This window comes from Camellia sinensis, unplaced genomic scaffold (genome assembly GCF_055761805.1).
Source record: "Camellia sinensis isolate YWXY unplaced genomic scaffold, ASM5576180v1 Unanchor12, whole genome shotgun sequence".
Classification (NCBI taxonomy): domain Eukaryota; kingdom Viridiplantae; phylum Streptophyta; class Magnoliopsida; order Ericales; family Theaceae; genus Camellia; species Camellia sinensis.
The window spans coordinates 3,992,259-4,005,017 of NW_028128998.1; positions in this window are offsets into that span (position 1 = coordinate 3,992,259).

A 12,759-nucleotide genomic window follows, 5' to 3' on the forward strand; every position below is an offset into this window, starting at 1 on the left:
AAAGAGGGGGATCTGAAACCCCTGGAGCCGCGACCACTGCCAGATAGACTTCCTTCCTCCCATGATCCGGCCAAGTACTGTGCCTTTCATCAGCAAGTTGGCCACGTCACTGATGGTTGTTTCCGTCTTCGCCACGAAATACAAGATCTGATTGACAATAAGGTCATCGTCGCACCAACTTAGCAAAGTCTATCGTCACTGGATCAGTGAACCTGGGGGATAATGTGAATATGTGATCAGGGGATGAACCAGCTGCAGGTGGCCCTTGATTTACTCCAGATATGGCATATGGCACACACTGTTTGAGCGTTTGGGAATGCTAGTTTCTGACTTGGGTACTTAGGTCAGTTTTTGTTGTGTTGTTTTAGGTCTGTCTCTTTGTTTTGAGTCAGTCTTTTTGTTTCGGATCTGTCTTGTTGTATCGAGTCAGTCCTGTTTTGTTAGAGTCCGGTGATTCCGAGGGTGTTACCTCGGGCATCACTATTTTGTTTTGTGTCTGTCTTTTCACTTTCTTTTGAGTCTGTTTCTGCCATGGAGCCAGTTACACCAACAGTTATGAATGAAACAGCTGTGGTTTTTCATGCTTTTGTGCCTGCTTCTGCCTTATGCCAGTTGTGCCAGAAAGTTTGAATGAAACGGTAGTACTTTTTGCCTACTCTTCTGCACCCCAAAATCATTGCATTGACCTAAGTTTTTCAAAACTTTTTGAACACTGCGGTGAAAACGAAGAGGAAGGAATTCCTTGGGTTTTGCAAAATTTGATCATTTGAGAGAAAGAGAGGCATGCTAAGCCTTTAATGATTGGGATCATGCTTGTTAATGTGAGTACTGAGAAGGATCCTGGCTTGATCCAGATTGGTCGCACACTGTCTTTAGCACGAGCGACTAGTCACTTTCTTAAAAGATTTCAAAAAAATGTTTTACGTAATCCTGCGAAGACCTGTGTGGAATCGCTCTTGAGATTGTGCAGCCTAGGATCGCTCTCAGCCTCGAGACTTGACCCCTCATTTTCAAACCTTGGACTTAAATTCAGAATGGTCAATGGCCAACCATCAAAGGAGGCCTGTGTGGCCATATTTAAAGCAGCCCTCAAACTAGGGGCAAGAAAAGTCAGATCAAGGGGATCAGATGTCGCCAAAAGAAGCTTGCAAAGCTAGATCAGAAGTATCCCTGGAACTAGGGACAAAAATGCCAGATGTGCTCGAAGAGCTGAAGATTGGTCGTCCTACAAATCAATGAAGACTGGCAAGAATGCCAAACCCCAGAAGGGAAGAAAGAAGAAAGTATTGCTGAAAAACTACTGCGTTCCTATCCACAACACTAGGGGCAAATCCAGCCCCCATGGGATGGACTCCTGCATTGTCAGCGAACAACAGTCACTCTCCTGGATTCAGACGGATTCGAGATCTCAGAACCATTTGACATGGACAAAGCTACACTTTTACCCTTGAGAGGCTCGCTGGGTCGAAAACCCGGAAGGGCGACCCAGGCAAAAGTTAGAGCAACGAAAAAAGGAAAAGAACAAAAAAAGAAGAAGAAGAAAAATGCAAAGAACAAAAAAGAAATGAAGAAAAGAAGAACAAAAAAGAAATAAAAAAAGAAATAAAAGAAAAGGTGAAAAAAAAAATGAAAAGAATTGAAAAGAAAAGAAAAACAGAGCTCGCAAGGTTGAAAACCCGAAAGGGCGGCCTTGGCAAAAGTTAGAGTGCAAAAGGAGAGTTTAAACACCCGAGTGTACCTTAACCCCGAACTACGTAAGGCTTGATTCCCATGTTTGGGATACGTAGGCAACTTCATTCTGAAGTCCAGCCATAAACACTTCCAAATCGACTGTGTCCATGCGATGGTTCTGGTCATCTTTCTCTTCTCTGTATCTGAGAGTCTGGTTGTGTTCGTCGCTCTGAGGACTGACTACAATGCGCTGCGGTGCTATCCAAACAAGGGGCAACTTTCCGTTGCCATTCAAAACGCTGCAGGGTCATTTCAAACAAGGGGCAACTTTCCGTTGCCATGCAGTGTCCTTCAGACAAGGGGCAATTTTCCATTGCCATGGATCCGAGGTTGCGCATCTCAAGAGTAGGTTCCGTGCTCGTTGAGCAGTGGTCGTTTGCAAAAATAGTTTTTGAGAATTTTTACTGAGGTTGACTAATCTTCTCGAAAAGTATTCCATTTTCAAACTGGACCATTTCTTGGACCCAAAAGAGGAAAATTTTCAGTGCTCATGGCCTGACTTGCATGATTTTAAATCAGAAAATTGAACAAGCATGTTAATCTAACTCTCATTTTGGTCAAATTTTTTTTTTAGGAGAAAACTAAAACAAAAAATGGTCAAAATGATGAACTAGGGGCACAGTTGAGTCAGGCTTCCTGTCTTTCCCATTGTCAACATACTTGCCAAGAAGGGCACTCTACCTGCCAGAATAAGGCACCACTGAAGCTAACCGTAAAAGGGCAGAAAACTCTCACATCCTCCAAGCAACGAGGTATCAAACCAAGTGCGAAGCACAAATTGGAATGGATTAAGATATTCCACTCCCTCATCTGGACAGATCTGATCACGTGCAAACTCCCTAGCAGGGCATCGTCAACCGATGTCAGCTGCAGATCTGCTACCCGTCCAGTTGTAGCATAGCCCCTCTCTAGGAGAAACTCACTGTTGTGAACAAGAAGAAGAATCTAGCGGAATGCTAGGGGCAAGAGCCCACAACTTTCTGTTTATCCATCAACCACCCAGGGAAGGGATAAAAAATGAGAGATTAAAGAATAGAGAGATGTGCGTTGAGAGAAAAAGTGAGGAAAAGGGCTTTTTCAGAAAAACAGAGCCTGAGGGCCGAGCGATGTGAGAATCACAAATGAGAAAGGGTGGGAAACAATACCCGGGGAAACAGGCTCCATGTGCACATTTGAGTCTTGTGTTTTATTTTTTGTCTGTCTCGATTCTTGTTTTGAGTCGCTTCGAGTGTTACTCGATGTGTTTAGGTTGTTTACCTTTGTTTTTCCCTTGTCGAGTCATTTTGGCTGTGGCCAGTCGTCGGCACAATACCCGGTTATGAACTCATTTCTCAATTTCCAAAAAATCATCTTGTGCTCAGAGTGTTGTGCCATTCTCCACATTTGTGCAAAACAGTATTTGTTCTTTCTTAAAACTGCAGGGTCCACCCCCGATAAGTGTGAACAGTAGAACAAGGACCTATCTGAAGCTATGTAGGTTCCAGACTGCAAAGCAAAAGAAAAAAGGAAAATTTGGAGCATCTTAGGGTGTTCCAGCTTTGGCAAATTCCGAGACTGCACTCCAGGTGCACCTTCTCAGGCCTCGCCACTTCTCTGGAGTACGAGTGTATCTCGACCCCAAGTGTAAGCCTGCTTCAAGTCAGAATGGCAGTCTAAGGAGCACCCGAGGGTTTCACATGCAGATGTTATCTCTCGCCAATATAAACAGGGTGTCCCCTTTTGAGCTGAGCGTATTGCCAAGTCCTCCGAAAGGTAAATCGGAGGCACCAGAGTACGTGTTTGATGCCCTTCCATTGCATAGAATGTGCACTTTCATATACACTTCTATTACATATGTGCCGCGCATCGTTATGATTTATGCATAGAATATGCTTGCTTTCGATTCTGTATAGAATATGCTTTCAATATTGCATAGAATATGCTCCTGTTTCTTGCATGGAAAATGCTCGTATCTTTTGCATAGAAAATGCACTCTTTCATACTTGCATGGAAAATGCACCTCATTTGCATAGAACATGCATTCACTCGCACTGTCTTGTGCACTTACACTTTGTATCTCACTAGCACTGTCTTGTGCATCTTGTGGTTGTATCTCACTCGCACCATTTTGTGTATTGCATATCACTCGCGCTGTTTAGCGTATCGCACTGTCTTGTGCATTTCAAAATCAATCGCGCTGTTTAGCGTATCGCACTATTTTGTGCATTGCATATCAATCGCGCTGTTTAGCATATCGCACTGTCTTGTGCATTTCAAATCACTCGCGCTATTTAGCGTATCGCAGTATCTTGTGCATTTCAAATCACTCGCGCTTTCTTGCGCATCGCACTATTTTGTGCATTGCATATCAATCGCGCTGTTTAGCGTATCGCGCTGTCTTATGCATTTCAAATCGCTCGCGCTGTTTAGCGTATCGCACTGTCTTGTGCATTTCAAATCGCTCGCGTTGTTTAGCGTATCGCACTGTCTTATGCATTTCAAATCACTCGCGCTTTCTTGCGCATCGCACTATTTTGTGCAGTTTATCACTCGCGCTCTCTTGCGCATCGCACTATCTTGTGCATTTCATTACATGCTCTCTCTCATCTTGCATAGAAAATGCTTGTAGCATTTGTCAGTTCATTGCGTCGCACTGTTTTGTGCACCTTACTTGCATTTTGCATGCATTCTATCATGCTATCTTGCGCACCTCACCTGTACTTGTTAGTACATTGCATTGTTTTGAATACAACCCGGCTTCGCGTAGCATATAAGTCCAATTGTCAAAGTCTTCTTTCATATCATTTGCATCCTGCCCCTGAACTACGCTGGTCTGATTCCTTGCAAAGGGATACGTAGGCAGCCTGCGGGCACAACCATTCATTCATTTGTATTTTATTTGTTTGTCCAAGTCTTCGGCCTTGTCAAGAATAGGTCATCTCTGGGCTTTGACATTCACTCCCGTCATTCTTATGACTTCCGAGTTCTGTCAAAGAGGGGCAACTGTAGGCACCCCATTTTTGACAGCCTATAAGACTTGGGCGTTACTGATGATTTACTTGGTGATAAAAGGTGTGCAGGGCAAAGATCCAGTTTCTTCAGCAAGGAGAGAGACAAGTCTCAAATTCACACCCCGTTTTGGACCAAAGCTATTTTGGATGGTTTTTAAACCTTAAAACCCTCTCTTTCAAAACTTTTTTTGAAATAAAGTTTCTGCGATGTTCTGAGGCTCGCATTTTGTCAAACGTTGCGCTTTTCGATAAACCGAGCAGGGACGAAGTGGAAATGAATGAAAGAGAGATGAAATCTTTGAAAAATCTTTCAAAACACCTTGCTTAGGGGTTTGAAGTTGAACAAAGGAGGGGAAGAGCGAAGAAACCAAATTGGAGAAGAAGACATGCATGAATCTGGGTAGAAGGGAGTCGAGCAGTCCTCGTTGAATCGGGCTTATTAATCTGCATACTTGGATTTTAGCTATGGGGCTACCACCGTCGGAAAGCTCACTTCCGGGGCTTCATTTTTCACTCAAGAATCTCTTAAAGCCAAGTCCGGGTGGGGGAGATATGATCAGTTGAAGTTGGGCATCATCCCGGTTGGATCGAATCTACGCGGCTTCACCAAAAGGGCATAACTTTTTGCACAGGAGGAATTTTAATGCAAGGTTTGCGCCATTGGAAAGCTAACTTTCGGGGCTTCAATCTAGACACCCACTGGCCACGTTTTGACCTTGGAACCATCTGTCAGTAATCTATTTATCCGACCGGCAATTTATTGTGCCGACCGACCATTTTTGCTGGCCGATGACCTTCCGGAGTATTCTACAGATTGAGTGGATGCCAGCTGTGCCAGCTGGAGGGCACAAACTAGATCCTCCATACACATGTATGGAGGATCTTTGCTCTTGGTTTGAAGCTTCTAAGAGAAACTTTAGTCTCTTGGCTCTTTAAAGGAAGCTCTCCTCTTCCTTATACCAGGTTAGAAAACCAGCTGGAGCATTGCATACAATCCTCCATATATCTATCTCATCCAAGCCTCCAAACGCTAAAATCCTTGCTCCATTTGCACTACACCCTATAGCACCACACCACCACTCCATTCCAGCAGCTTGGAGGGCCTTCTCAGAGATTTGGAGGCACCTTTTCTCAAGCCAAAAGGCTGCTAAAGTTTGGTCTTCAAGGGTGAGCAACATTTCCTCTCTTTTAAGCTTATTTTTGTATCCTTTCTAAGCCATACATGCTTGCATATTTGAGCTCCGACCCTAACTAAAAACAGTCATGTTTTGATGTATTTTTCATGTTTGTTTTAGGGTCCTTCCATGTTTAAGGTCCCTAGCTACCACTTGATTCATTACCCCTCTTGTGTGCCTATTTCTTGTGTAGTATCTTTGGCCTACGTGTAAACTGTTTTGCTCTATCATAAATTGTAAAGTGGCTTATTTTGAGCCCTTCTTCAACATTGTCGAAGGGCTCATCACTGTTTGAGGCTTCCATTTAACACTTGCCTTTATATCCCTCTTTTTAGGCCATATTTTGCATAGTATTTTAGGCTTGCATGCGCACTGTTTTGGGTTTGATCATAAACTATAAAATGCAATGTTTTGGGTCCCTCTTCAACATTGTTGAAGGGCCCTCTTCTGTTTGGGGCCAGAAGCTGTAACTTGCTTCTTTATCTCATATTTAGGGACATTTTTGCATATCGGTTTAGCCCTATTTGTGTTCACTGTTTGGCCTTGATTGAAACTGTAAACATGCTTGTTTTGAGACTGTCTTGAATCTGTCTTCATTCTTCATGTTCAAATAATGCATGCTTTGTATAGCTGTAGGCCATTGCGTGTGCCTAGTTTTGCATTTCGGGTCTCATTCCATGCATCGGGTGCCATGTTTCCGTGATTCAGGGCTGTTTTATATCACATTTCAGTGCTGAAATTACATGCTTGTATGCCATATTTCATGCCTCGCCATGCCTTGTTAGAGTTTCATACTATGCCTTAGGTTTGGTCCCCAGTTTGCGTGCATGCGTGCACGCGTTTCGAGAGTCTCATTTTCATCTAATGGCCACCGATTTTGGCATGCTTGCGAGCTATCCATGTTAGTTTAAGTCCATCACCGCATGTTGTTGCATGCCATGTTTACTTACATGTTTAGGTTGCGCGCCTAGTATACATTGCTCATTTGCATGTTCATGTTGCATACTTAGCCTCTATGCCTAGGTTGCATTTCATTGAGCATGCATCCCTTGCCTCTTGATCAATCATGATAGGGGTTGGGGCCCTTTGATGTGTTTTGTGCTTGCATTTCATTTGATATCGAAGTTGCAAAACTTGGCCTCTTAGGCCATCATGCGTAATTGAAGGCCCGAGGGTCGAGGGGCATACTCCCTTGAGTCCATTACATGATTGGGAGAGTGGCTATGCATACACTTGCTTGAAATTCCATGCCATACACTGTCTGTTCTTGTTGCTGTCAAAAACCAGATTCTGCAGGAACTTTCTGCCGACCGGCAGTATTCAGTGCCGACCGGCAATCCTTCCTGGGCCGGTAGCTTCATCAGCAGCTGATGGATATTTTCAATGGCCGGTGGACATTTCCTTCAGCCGATGGTGTTCCACAGTGTTCAGGGGACCTATCCCAAAACTTTAGCAATTTTCAGAGAAGCAGGGCAGTGTAAACCGAGGCGGCAGTGGTATGGTACGGACTTTCCGGGCGAGACGGGTTCGAGCATGCATCATTCGCGCATCCCGAGGCAGGGGCTGTGGCCACCTTTCCTTTTGCATTCATTCTGTTAATTAATTAGAAATTCTGTAATAATTAATGTGTTTATTATTCGGACTGTAATATTTATTCGGACCCTCTGCGCGAGGGCAATGTTGTAATAAGTGTGCGTGTGTGTGATGTCTGTCTTCCAACCCCACGTCTTTCTCCTTTTTATTTACCAGCTTATGATGGTTAGATTAGGGCATGTTTCAATTAGCATACAGTATGATAGCATGTTTGCATTCATTCATCTGTTTTGCATGCACCGGGCTCGGCGCATCATACTAACTGCATTGTATTTTCAATTCAAAATTGAATACGTCTTAGTTGTAGCATTTCACATGTCATTGTAGAGTAGCCGAGGCTATCTTAGTTGCATCTTGCATGTGTTGTATTAGCCATCTTAACATGAACTAGGATCATGCATATGATTACTAACTAGTTTCAGTTTTGGCTTGGAGTACTCTGTAAGTTCTTTTGATTTAGCATCCTTGCATGCGTGTGAGTGTTGCCATGACAGCATGATTACCATGAGGCTAGCTGCTTATGTGATATAACTGCTTGAATGCCTGTGGATGGAGGTTGAATTACCTAACTTGGAATAATGCATTAAAACTGTGAGTTTTAAGCCCACTAGATAGTGGCAAAACCGTCTTTTATAAAAGCCTACTCGAGGGTGGCAAAACCTGCATTTTAGCTTACTCGCGAGTAGCAAATCATTTTCAAAGCAAACCTGAAATGTTTTATTCCAATTTGGGCGATTCGGTCTATACTTGTTTGTTGTGCGCATAACATAGTAATTCTAGGCTAATAACCGAAATAAGAACACATAATGCTTTCAAAACAAGATATTGCGGTTAGTAGAGGCCGATCTTTGATCGGGCGAGAGGGGGTGCTCATAGCTGACCTTCCCCAATCGTACCCAAGTTCCCGAGCCGAGGCAACTTTGGTGATGACGGACACGTGGCCTTTGGCACCGAGTCAAGGTTTCCTAAATTCCCCAAAATAAAATATTTAGGTGGCGACTCTGTATCTGGAAAAGCAGTCCATGTTTGGCGCTTCTTTCAAAAATCTATTTTCTCAAAACGATTTGCCAGATTTGGACTCTTTGGTTCAGATTAAGAACCATGACACAAATCGAGTCCGAACTGTAGCGGGGTCCCTCACGGACGTACTACAGTATGGTAGGAAGCTCTGGCCAATGGGTCCTCTGCCCCTCATGAGGAGCCCCTCTACCACGGGCCCTGGTCAACCTACGCGCCTCTCTCGCTGCGGGAGCCCTTGCCTCCTCACCTCCTCGAGCACCAGTCAAAGTTGGCATGACATGTGTCTAAATGAAGGTCGCATAGTCGCTCTCTACCTTGAAATAATCAGCATCCAAGCCCACCATAAACTGGGTGACTGCATCGACGAATAGCTTGTCTACTAATCTCATGGACTCAGGCGGTGCCATCGGAATGATCGGGTCCAATAAGCCTATCGTCTGGCGGGCAAACCGTTCACTTAGGAACCAGGCCCGGCAGACTGGGCCCTCAAGTAGAATGCAGAAGTGAGAAGTGGCCCAAGACCCGACGTACTGGTCCCATATCCTAGCTGTCATCATGGCATAGGGCTGCCACGTAATCTGCAAACAGAGAGTGTACAGATTGTTAGTTGCTGCTAGTTGCTAAAATATGAACCTGTCACAACACAAGCCCGCCCCTGTAGGTTTAGCGTCATGACCGGCTAGTAATCATAGATTACCTACGGCCTCCATACAAATAAACCTTTAATGTAAAGTACGGGGCTTAGCGAAAGTTTAAAATGTTATAGAATTCATCCATTGAGCCGTGCATATATGAAGAGAGCAAATATGATAAGCAAGGTTTTGTTTCAAAGTTACATCCAACATATGTACAAATTCATGTCTTACAAAATACAACCCCAACTATGTACAAATACAAAACCATTAAACCACACAAAAGGGGTTCGACAAGCGTGGCTTCACCCAAGCCCGATTACTTCACTTGGAAGCTCCGCAAAAGCCTAACCCGGGTAAACTCGAGACTATCTAACTCTGATGTTCAGTTTGCCCACCTACAATTACATATATAAATAAATAGTGAGCTAGAGCCCAATGAGTAATAACAGAATAAGGAGGTTAAATGAATGAAGTTCGACAATAGTACAAAAACATGTCCTACAAATTTCGAAATAAATCTTAAATCATTTTCAAAGGGAGGCATTTGCCACATTAGATCAAATTCACTACAAAACATTTCGATTAGCAATAGTAGCATCTCTTTACAACAACAAAAGCCATTCGTAACGTTATATGTGGTACATCCATGAAGTGACAAATAATATTCAAATGATAACGAATCATACTGGCCATGGTATTGTTACCCGTAGGCAAGGGGCTAGCCATGGTATTATTACCCCCAGGCAAGGGCCTAGCCATGGTATTATTACCCCTAGGCAAGGGCTTATATTCAGTGGATGCCATAATATCGTTTCAATAAGCCATGATATCAATTAGAGGGCATAACATTTCAATAAGCCATGCTATCAATTATCAAATCATTTTAAGAATTCATTCAATCAATCACACATCCATTTGATAGGCAATAACATTTTTAAAAGTAAAGATAATTTGAACATATCTTTATAAGGTTATTACTCACAGTGGTTCGCGGTGACACTAAGCCTTCGACGTCCACCTAAACGAAGCACAAAACAAAGTACAAATGAATCTCCATTTCATTTTAATTCAATTATCTTTATGTATCTCTAACTTATTATATGATTATCGGAGTCCAAATGGTGCCTAAGAATGCTTGGACTGGCATGAGGATGCAAATATGCACTTAAAAGAGTTGGTAAAATTTTGCTAAAAACAGGGTCTCCGCTCGAGCGCAACTTCCTACACTCGAGCGAGGGTTCAAAAACAAAGGTGGTCGCTCGAGCGTAACTTCTGTCACTCAAGCGGTCTGTAAAAGCACTGGTTACATGAAATTCCCGCTCGATGGTCGCTCGAGCGGAAGACTGAGAACGAAGGTCCTCGCTCGAGTGCCACTTTGGTCGCTCGAGCGGACTGTAAAATTTCTGAAACTTCTAGAAGCCCGAATTCCACGCTCGAGCGTCGACTCCATCGCTCGAGCGAACAGCACGAATTCTGGAATTTCCAAAACTATGTTTGAAGTTCAAACATGGTACTCAAAGCTTCAATTCTAGTGTTTTTTGGTATAAAAACATGGAGAGTCACCATATAACATGAAAACACTTCCAAATTGAACCCATTTATTCAAAATCATGGCAATTTCCCAACCAGTGACTCCAACCTCAATTTATAAAATAAGTTCAACTCAATTTGAATGTACATTTCTCCAAAACATGTTCAAAATATGATCAAGTGACATGAGAAGCATGAAAACATGAAGGATTCTCCAAATTAAGGTGTAAATGTGCCATGCATGTAGGAATTTCATGAATTCTAACTCAAATTATGCATGCATGTGTATAATTCAACTCTATTCTTCCATTTTTGTGATACTCATAGCTTCTTTTCTTCAATAACATGCCAATGAGTTCAAAAATGAGAGGAATTCAACTACTATATGCCATATCTATATGAGTTAGTGATGAATGCCATACCTAGTGTTGAATTCAAGTGTATTATGGCTCCAATCTTTGAATCCTCCACTAATTCTCTACAATTCTCCTCTTTCTCTCTCTAAATGTTGAACTCTCATCTCCTCTCTCTCAATACTCAGCTAAGTGTTATGAAAATGAGCCTATAAGCTTAATTAGAGCCTTATATAGGGTGTGATTAAGTTAGCTTAATCAAATGTGGTTAAGATTAATTAATTCTAACTAATTCAATCAGCTTATTCTAGTTATTTTTATCCAAATCAAATTTCAATTAAAGTTTCCATAAAATTTTAAATATTCTAATTAGCCTATTGGGCTAGTTAATTTTAGCTTTTGAAGTCGTTTAGGCTCCCAATTTCTGACTCTAAGTTGTCAATTTAGACAGATATTCCATGTATCAATAGATAATTATAGAATTAAACACGCAATCATGCAATTAAACACATAATCATGTAATTAAACTCATTTAAATTATATAATGTACTAGTTTGGAGGTCAGGGTCGTCATAGAACCAAAACAGTGTTAAAGCAAAAATGACTGTGTTTTGGGTTACCTCGTGGGTAGCCACTGTGTCAAAATTATACCAGAAGAATACGAAGATCTCGCGGTTCCGACGCTGGCACCTGCCATTATACCACCTCGAATAAGGAACTGTTAGAAAGAGCTCCTCCATGGGCTCTGGGGCGAGAGTCGGAAAATATGTATAAACCCACAGCTGCAAGGAAAGTGCAGTGATATGTGATCAATATAGCACGAACATATATAGAAAGTGCAAAGCAGAAAGCACACAGCATGAACAGACACAGAAAGTGCAAAGCAGAAAGCACAAGTGTTGAACAGATATGAAGGAAAAAATACATAACAAAAAATTTAAAGTGCAAAGAGGGAACTGAAATGCATACCTCCCAGGCTCGCCAATAGCCTCTGATCAACTCTCCCTTCAAGCGGGAGGTAGAGCTCATGTAGCCATATAGTGTGACGAGGCCAACTCTGCTCGAATCGTAAAAGTGCACCAGGGGAAGGGTCACCTGGGCATTCAGCAAATATAAGCCCACGGTGTTCCGCCTGTTCAAAAACAAGGTGGTACCGAGGACGAACATCAGCAAATATAAGCCCATGGTGTCTCTGGCTCGCTCCCTCTAAACCGCTCAGCAAACCAGGTATACCTGACCATGCCTGTTCGATATAAGGGTAGATGCGTTCCCAGCAGCTCAACCCAAGCGACCTCCCACTTCCTCATGTCTATATCGAACGAGATCGGATCACCCCTTACTCCTAAGCCAGTGAGCATGGCAAAGTCGTAAGGAGTCATCATCATCTCCCTGGCAGTGGAGAAGTGGAAGTAGTTGGTGGCGTCCCACCACCTCTCCACATGTGCTCCTAGAAGAGGATAGCTAGCGATGACCCGTGTCAGGCCGGAGCAAAAGAGGCCGAAGCTAGTCTCGTCTACAATGTCGCGAACTCCAGCAGGGAGCTCATTATACCAGTCTCGCACAGTCGTGGCTCCGTACCCTCTAAAGGCATGAGACTCATCCTGTGGCAAAGAATAGATGAATCAGATTAAGGCAGTGATGAAAGTACAATCAGATAATAGGCAGTGCAAGAAATGCAAGTAAAGACAGACAGGAATGCATGAAAACAGAGCTCATACCTCAACGGCAATGG